The sequence below is a fragment of the Macaca thibetana genome, chromosome 11, assembly GCF_024542745.1.
Source record: "Macaca thibetana thibetana isolate TM-01 chromosome 11, ASM2454274v1, whole genome shotgun sequence".
Taxonomy (NCBI): Eukaryota; Metazoa; Chordata; class Mammalia; order Primates; family Cercopithecidae; genus Macaca; species Macaca thibetana.
The window spans coordinates 103,078,506-103,087,371 of record NC_065588.1 but is presented as its reverse complement, the minus strand read 5'-3'; the positions used below and the strand labels follow the sequence as shown (position 1 = coordinate 103,087,371).

The 8,866-nt window shown below is 46.2% G+C and overlaps 1 pseudogene; it reads left to right on the top strand.

The window, feature by feature from the left end:
* The first annotated feature begins 2,005 nt into the window (after positions 1–2,005).
* On the top strand, positions 2,006–3,115 carry LOC126930272 (elongation factor 1-beta-like; annotated as a pseudogene).
* The last annotated feature ends 5,751 nt before the right edge of the window (positions 3,116–8,866 follow it).

The window sequence follows — 8,866 nt, the reverse complement described above, 5'->3', positions numbered from 1 at the left end:
TTGGCAACTATCTTCTGTTATATATGTATATTTATAAAAAACTACTAGGAGGTAATTTTAGAGTCATACGCAGTTGTAAGAAATAAAACAAATGAAACCCCGTGCATGGTTATATTACATTATCACCATCAGGAAATTAACATCGATACAACCCGCCAAATTTATACAGGTGTCACCAGTTTTACATACACTTGTGAGTGTATATTTTTGTGCAATTTTATCACACATCCATGAGTTGCTTTATTAAAGTATCTTTTAATGCTTAATTTAAAAAAAAACCCTTCAGAATAATAAGCGTTTGGAATATAACTGAATACAGATGCGTATAATCTTGCATTTAAGATTTGGATTTTATTCTGAAGGCGGGAAAGGGCCACTACAATGGTTAGAATGGACATTTTCTGAAAGCTGAATGTGGACATGGTGGAGGATGGTCTGGCTGGAGCAGGCTACCCATCGGACGGGTGCTGTTCACCTCGAGGGTCTTAGACTCTCAGGGTTGCTCTGGGTAGAGTGCTGGGGGGACACTCCTTGCCCAGCAGCCCCTCACTCAGACCCCTCCTACTCCCCGGGCCCCGCCCATCCCCGCGCCGGGGCCCAGCTGCTCCTCGCTAGGGCCCCGCCCTCCCCAGTTCCCTGAACACAAACCTTGCTGAACTTTTCCTGAGCGCGGAGCCCTGAGAACCCAGCGGTGAACAAAACGCTGACAGCCCAGTCAGGGAGACAGACAGTAAACACATGCCCCCAAATATATAATCATGTAATTACAGGCTGTGGGAAGTGTTGTGAAAGGAAAACACACCGGACGATGTGGGTCTCCAGGGGTCCAGGGCGGACTTCCCCTGGGGAAGCTTCCCAGGCACATCTGGACCCGAGTCCTGGCGCTGCCACTCGCGAGGCGGGTGTCCTGAGCAGGCTGGGTGGTCCAGTTGGACCATGGGCTCTCGGATCCAAGTGGCTCGACTGTCGAGCCTGGTGTAAACTGGCACTTCCAAAGCGTAGTCTAGAAAGGTTAGAGCTTTAGCAGCTTCTTGGAATGCGTATTTATTTTTGTTTATACTGCTCTATTCTATGCCCACTCCTTGGAGGAATTTTTTTGATCTCTTGCAGAAGCTAGACTGGATTAGAATCCCGTCCGTGTGATCCAAAAGTGCCCTGTGCCTTATTACAAAGCTCAGCTTGCAAGGTCTTGGGATTTCCTGTGGGCCTTTCTCAGCAGCTCCAGGCCCCTTGGATCCCGGGCTGTGCGTTCGTCCTCTCTCTCTCTCTCTCAGACTCAACAGCACTGTCATCGTCGGCATCATAACTAACTCCTATGCAGTGTTTTTAGGGTGCTGGGCATTGAGCTAAGCTCTACGTTATTCATTCATTTTAATCCTCATACTCTGGCTCCTGGCAGGCACTTTATAAAACGTGTTGGTTAATAAATTAGACACAACGGAAGGAAAAAAAATCACTGATTTTGTTTTCTAGGCACTTTTAGCTTCACAGAGGAGGTGACTTTGAGATGAATTTTGAAAGCGGAGTTCACCAAGCAGAGACGTTGGGATTCATCACTGGAGAGGAGCTGGGGCAGGTATAACAGGTGCATCAGATGTTCCAGGAATGGTGCTTAGGGAAGTGTGGCTGGATGTTAGGTACAGGCGTGAGGAAATATTGAAACAACACCAACCTGGATATATATAGCTTAAGCTCTACAGATGGTTATCTTAATTTTGTGAATACATGCAACATACTTTATGGGGATTTCCAGAAACACTTTGGGGATTGTTGGAACTCAGGTCCTGCTGTAGCAAGTGGGAGCAACAGTCAGTCAAAGACGGGTTCTGGGTCTACAGATAAAACAAGGTTACTTATTTTTCTGCTGAGGAGCGGAAGCTTGGGTGATAAAATGTTAGAGGAATAAAAAAAAGAATGTAGCTTCTTCCTCTCTCAGCACAGGGCGCGCACAACTTGCGCTCTGTCTTTCTGCTGCTCCCAGCTCTTGGATACAGTGGACGACGCCATGGGTTTCGGAGACCTGAAAAGCCCTGCTAGCCTCCGGGTGCTCAATGACTACCTGGCAGACAAGAGCTACATCAAGGGGTATGTGCCATCACAAGCACATGTGGCAGTATTTGAAGCAGCGTCCAGCCCACCGCCTGCTGACTTGTGTCATGCCCTACATTGTTATAATCAGATCAAGTCTTATGACAAGGAAAAGGCCAGACTGCCAGGAGTGAGGAAAGCTGTGGGCAGGTATGGTCCTGCTAATGTGGAAGACACTACAGGAAGTGGAGCTACAGATAGTAAAGATGATGATGAAATTGATCTCCTTGGATCTGATGAGGAGGAAAGTGAAGAAGCAAAGAGGCTAAGGTAAGAACACCTTGTACAATATGATCAAAGAAAGCCAAAAAAACCTGCACTTAAGGCTAGGCACGGTGGCTCATGCCTGTAATCCCAGCACTTTGGAAGGCCAAGGCGGGTGGGTCATTTGAGGTCAGGAGTTCGAGACCAGCCTGACCAACATGGTGAAACCCCACTCTCTACTAAAAACACAAAAATTAGCCAGGCGTGGTGGTGGGTACCTGTAATCCCAGCTACTCAGGAGGCTGAGGCAGGAGAACTGCTTGAACCCAGAAGGCAGAGGTTGCAGTGAGCCAAGATCATGCCACTGCACACCAGCCTGGGCAACAGAGTGAGTCTCCATCTCCAAACAAAACAAAACAAAACAAAACCAAAAAAAAAAAAAAAAAAAAAAAACCACAGTAAAATAAGATCAATAGAAGAAAAAATACATGATAAGTGCAAAAATTAGAGAGGATCATCAAACCTAAAAGAAAAAAAAAAAACTCTGCACTTGTTGCCAAGTCCTCCATCTTACTAGATGTGAACCCTTGGGATGATGAGACAGATACGGCGAAATTAAAGGAGAGCATCAGAAGCATTCAAGCAGATGGCTTAGTCTGGGGCTCTTCTAAACTAGTTCCAGTGGGGATACAGATTTAAGAAGCTTCAAATACAGTATGTGGTTGAAGATGATAAAGTTGGAACAGATGGGCTGGAGGAGCAGCTCGCTGCTTTTGAGGATTATGCATAGCCCATGGATGTGGCTCCTTTCAACAAGATCTAAAATCTATCCTGGATCATTGCACTTAAATAAAAGCTTGAAAGACTGAAAAAAATGTAGAGTTAGAGAAGCTGGAAATCTAATCTAGTTTTAGTCACTTATGCTGATTGGGTGACTTTGGGCAAATTTATTGAAGTCTCTGTAAAATGGGGATAATGCTAAAATCTACCTCATAAGGCCATGTATTTAACAAGACGGCAGAGCAATTGAGTGTTTTAAAAACACCCTACATATTTGTTTGTTGTTTTAATCACAACAGTATAGTCAGTCTTGTCTAATTCTTGCTAATATGTGGTAACCATTCTGTAACCTATGTTTCTTAAGTGACACCAACTTTAAATGCAGTCTTCATAACAGTTTTGGAACATTACACTCTAGATTTGTTCCCACCACCTGTGTGAGAACCCCCCCCCATTTCTCTCCAATTCCTCTGATTCATGGCCTTCCCTGAGACCTAGAGCCTTGCTTCTCAAGGTGTGGTCTGCAGACCAGCATCACTGCCTTCACCTGTGATTGGTTAGAAGCGCAGACTCTTGGCCGGGTGCGGTGGCTCACGCCTGTAATCCCAGCATTTTGGGAGTTTGAGGCAGGCGGATCACCTGAGATTGGGGGTTCAAGATCAGCCTGGCCAACATGGAGAAACCCCATCTCTACTAAAATACAAAATTAGCCGGGCATGGTGGCACATGCCTGTAATCCCAGCTACTCAGGAAGGCTGAGGCAGGAGAATCACTTGAACCCGGGAGGTGGAGGTTGCGGTGAGCCAAGATCGCGCCATTGTACTCCAGCCTGGGCAACAAAGAGCGAAACTCCATCTCAAGAATAATAATAACAATAATAATAACAGATAGTATTTATTGATTGCTTACCATGAGCCTGGTGTTATGCTAAGCACTTAATATACATTGTCTCATTTTGGGGGCACATTTCTTTTTTTTTTAATTTTAGCCATTCCAACAGGTACATAGTCAGAGTCATGTATTTCTCAAACCTCTTTAGTGGATGCCATTGGTTCAGTGGTCACTATTGGTTGCCTACCCAAAATTTGTGTCTACAACTTTCTTTCCAGCAGATTCCTATTTTCTCACGTCTCCACTCCTCACCATGGGCTTTGGGGAGAGCTGACCTGAGCCCTGATTCCGTGTAAAGGCTTTTATTAACTAAGGGTAATCCCACTCCCCTTGATAATTGGTTCAGGAACGGGCAGCTGACCCAATTCTGTCCAAAGAGTCTTCAGGTGGTCTGTTGGGAAGGTTTCTTACTCTTAAGAGGGAGTTGCAGGGAAAGGTGATCTTCTTGGCTGTTGTCATGTCTGGATGTTATGCTTGGAACTTCTGCCATTTGGCTACTAGTTTCAGGGTGAAGTTCTCTTTGGAGTGAAGGAGCAGAGCGATGCTTCCTTACCAGCGTGGAGCCGCTAGACCAACCCTCTGGGCTTCCAGGTGTTGTGAGATTCGCTTGTTATATAAGCTAGACTGAGTGAGGTTTCTGCTCCTTGCTTTTTTGTTTTTTGTTTTTTGTTTGTTTTTTTTTTTTGAGGTGGAGTCTCACTCTGTCACCCAGGCTGGAGGGCAGTGACAAGATCTCAGCTCACTGTAACCTCCGCCTCCTGGGTCCAAGGGATTCTCCTTCCTCAGCCTCCCGAGCAGCTGGGATTACAGGTGCCCACCACCATGCCCGGCTAATTTTTGTATTTTTAGTAGAGACGGGGTTTCACCATGTTGGCCAGGATGGTCTCAATCTCTTGACCTCATGATCCACCTGCCTCAGCCTCCCAAAATGCTTGGATTACAGGCATGAGCCACCGCACCGGCCTCTCCTTGCTTTCTAACAGATATAATTTGCTCTAGATTTGGCACCCAGCAACCTCTGTGGGACGTGCTGGTCCCCAGAAGACACAGCTACTTCTTCCTGGAGGCTTTCCCTATGGGGTTCTCATAAAGGAAAGCTTCTCTCTCCATTCACCAAGGCTAATGGAATGGAAAAGGAAGGAAGGGGTTCTCCTGGAGGTAAGCACTGCCTCTTCTATTCGTTATCTGTGTGACCCTCGGCAAGCACTTTCTCTCCTTGAGACTTCGTTTTCTTATGTGCAGATTGTGGGGCCAAGGATCCCAACTTGCTTCCCAGGGTGTTGGTGAGATTCCAGGGAGACGCTGGGAGGGCAAGTTTTCATCACCAATCAAGGGCCTGCAAATCCAGGGCTGACACTGCTCGTGGACGCGCTTACCTCACAAAGTTGGTCAATGCCAGAGTTGGGGCTGGATCTAAGTCTCCTGACCCCCAGAGCAATGTTTTTTTCTATCATAACCTGACTCAGCCTCTGCCCTAAGGGGTCATCTATTTTCTGTCTTTTTCTTCCTCAAATGCAAGGCATGAGCATGCCCTGAAGTATAACTGTGTCAGAGTTTCTGGGGCATTTCTTTCAAATCGACCATTTCCACCCCCCAACTTGGCGGGTCTCATCAGGGCCCAGCTTGGCCGAGCCTGGCGTTGTAATGCATTGGCCGGGATGGGCCTTTGTTGCCTCTTTGGGCTGCAGCCCCCCTCCCACCCCCACCCCTGTCGGCTATAGCCACTTTTGCTCATTTCTCTTGGGAGCTGCCTAGCTGCAGAGAAAGGCCTTTGGAACCCTTCTCTTTTCAGCCATCCTTTATTGAATTTCACCTCCATTTTTTTTCCTTTCCAAATAGGAACATCATTTATCCAGGACTTTAAGTTGCAGAGGTCTTCAAGAGCTTTCTCTTTCCCAGCTGCATTTGTTGACACACAGTCAATCTGTTTCTTGCCTCCATCCCCTTCCCCCCGCCCCACCCCCCACGCAGGCCATAAAGTGCCTACAGCTGTGCCCTTTATTACCCTTCCCTTTCTATGCCCACGAGGGGGACGAGCTGAAATATAGCACAGCCATTACTGCTAACAAAAAGGGACAATTTTAAAGCATTTCTGCTTTTCATAAGGGAAGCTGATGGCACAAAAAGAAAATACATCATTTTATTGTAAATGTTTTTAAAATATGGGTCACTTGGCCATAAGCAGCCTCCAAAGTCGGACAAGTTTAAAGCGAAAGCAGTCACATAGATAGCAGTTTTTTCCCCTTGCCTTTTAAATTACGCTAATTGACACCAAGAAAAACAGGGAGGCGGTAGCTCCTACCAACCCACACACTCCGTCTCCAACTCCCTCCTCTCTCTACGGTGAAGAGCATGGGAAATGTTTGCCAGGCCAAGAATGGTGCCCCCATACTAAGAAGCCCTTTTTACTTCTGTTTCAGCAAGTATTAAGACTAAGAGGCTGTGGTCCCGTCTTTCAGGATGGGATGGTTTTCCCAACCCTGGTGGGAAGGAAACTCTCATGTTTGCTGAAAAAATTCCAAAGGAGGAAGGCTGCCTGACAGCTCCCTGGTGTGTGTCTGGGCTGGCTGGGTCTGGCCAGGAGCGGAGGGTCTGGGTGGAACAGATATGCTGGTAGGGTAGGCAAGGGAAGTGGTTGCTCTTCCAAAGGGGACACTGTGTCAATGATTTTGAAGATAAATGGATGTGATGGTTGTTGGGACTATGGTGAGAGATTAGAGGTAGCAGAAAGAAACATGCCATATTCAGATTGATGGTCAAAGGGTGTGCCCTTGCCACCCACTCCTCTGCAGCCCCCACCCCTGTGTTACCGCCTCTTATAGTGTGAACCAGGCTCCGCCTCTGGGAAAGGAAGTAGGGCTTGAGAACAGGATTTGAGCCACAGGAAATAGGACCAAGTTTCTAACGCAACTGGAATGAGGCGGGCTGGATTATCCACTCCTGAGAACCAGCTGTCTACATGATACAAAGGATTGAGACGTGGAATCCAAAGAGCTGGACTCAAGTCCTGGCTTTCCAGTGCTCTAGCTCCGTGAACACAACCTCTCCGAGCCACAGGACCCCAGTCTGAAATGAGGATGACAGTGGAGAAACTTCCACCACACAACACTGCTGTGGGCAGTCAATGAGCTCATGTGCGGGATGTGAATCTGGCAGGTGTTCAATGGTCAAGGAAAATATTTGATGAAACTGATTCTGAACCAGGAGGTGGGGCCCCAGGATATGCTATCTGGGCTATATGGATGGCTAGACAGATTTCCAAGACATTCAGATTCAAAACTAGAAATGGTATCAAGGGATGCTTAGAAAGTGTCCCTAGATGGAGATGCATGAAGAAGAGGCATATTGGATCAGGGTGCTGAGTCCTTTGGTAGGTAGAGGGCATGGCTTAGAATCTGCCAATCTGCTTTTGATTCCAAATCTACTGCTATGTAGTTAAGTGACCTAAGCTTCTCAGCCACCACTTCCCATCAGTACATTAGGAATAAAACCAGTGGGATGACATAAGGTTGTTGTGAGGACTAAAATGAAATTAATCATACAACGCTCTTAGTGCATCAACTGTCAGAGTAACTTACTGCATTTTGTTATTCTTATTATTCCTGAGAACTTGCAGGTGAGAAATGGAGACTGGTTGATGATGGCTTCTGTCCCTTCCCCTCCTTTCTCCTTCCCTCCCCTCCCTTCCCCTCCCCTCCTCTTCCTACCCTCACCTTCCCTCACCTACCTTCCTCTTCCTCCCCTCCCCTCTTCTTCTTCCCCTCCCCTCCCCTCCTCTTCCTGCCCTCACCTTCCCTCCCCTCCCTCCCCTCCCCTTCCCTCCCTTCCCTTCCCTCCCTTCCCTCTCCTCCCTTCCTTCCTTTCTCGCCAGCCTGCCAAATCAAAGAGAGTAGTTGTTTAGCACAGGTTTCTTAAGAATTGACTGTAAATCATCTCTGAAGACAGTGTGATCTAGTAACTAAAAACATAATTTGAGGGTCATACAGATGACTATGAAATCCCTGTTCTGCCAACTCTAGCTCGCTTACTTTGAACAAGTGATTTTATCTCTATGCACCTCAATTTCTCATCAGTTACAAGGTCCTTACCTATCCATGGAAGTATTGAGATAATGCATGTAATAATTACATACCTCTTCTTTCCTGAGAGTCTGTCTATCTCCTGCTTTGCACTGGAGAAAGCAACACTTTTTACACTTTAAAAAAAGTGTAAGGTGTAACAGGCTGCAGATGTAGCAGGGGTAATGAAAAGGAAGGCTGGACTTTACAAATAAAATATAAATGAGGATCTCTAAGATCTAACTCTGAAAGAAGATTCTCCAGAGGATGGAGCTGCTAATATAGTACTGAGGCCTCTGTTCTCCTGAGTTCTACCTTCAGCATGCTCTCACAGTTCAGTTCCTACTGTTATGGCTTTGTTTGATGATGATGATGATGAAGATGATGATAATGATGATGGTTATGATGATAGCAAGCATTTTTGTGCAAGCTTAGAAAAAACTCCAGGCCGTTTTGTACCAGTTAGAAAAAACTCCCCTTCCACAGCTCTCCTAAACATGGTTAAGACTGGTGAGAACTTAAAAAAAAAAAAAAATCTTACTAAAAAATAAGGGATTAGGAGGCTGAGGCAGGAGGATTGCTTGAGCACAGGAGTTCGAGACCAGCCTGGGCAACACAGGGAGGCCTTGTTTCTACAAACAAAATTAAAAAATAAAAAATAAAAAACAAAGGAAAGCAAAGTGGAAACACAGGAAGCGTAAGAAGCCTGAAACTCTGGCTTCAGTTTTCTGACCCTCCTGGAGCTGGAGTGCTCCCAGGTACTGTCCAATTTCACACAATGTTTGTGATATTTATGCTCTGTGTCTAGCTCAGCATGGTATCGGTTTTTCTGAGACTCAAGTATA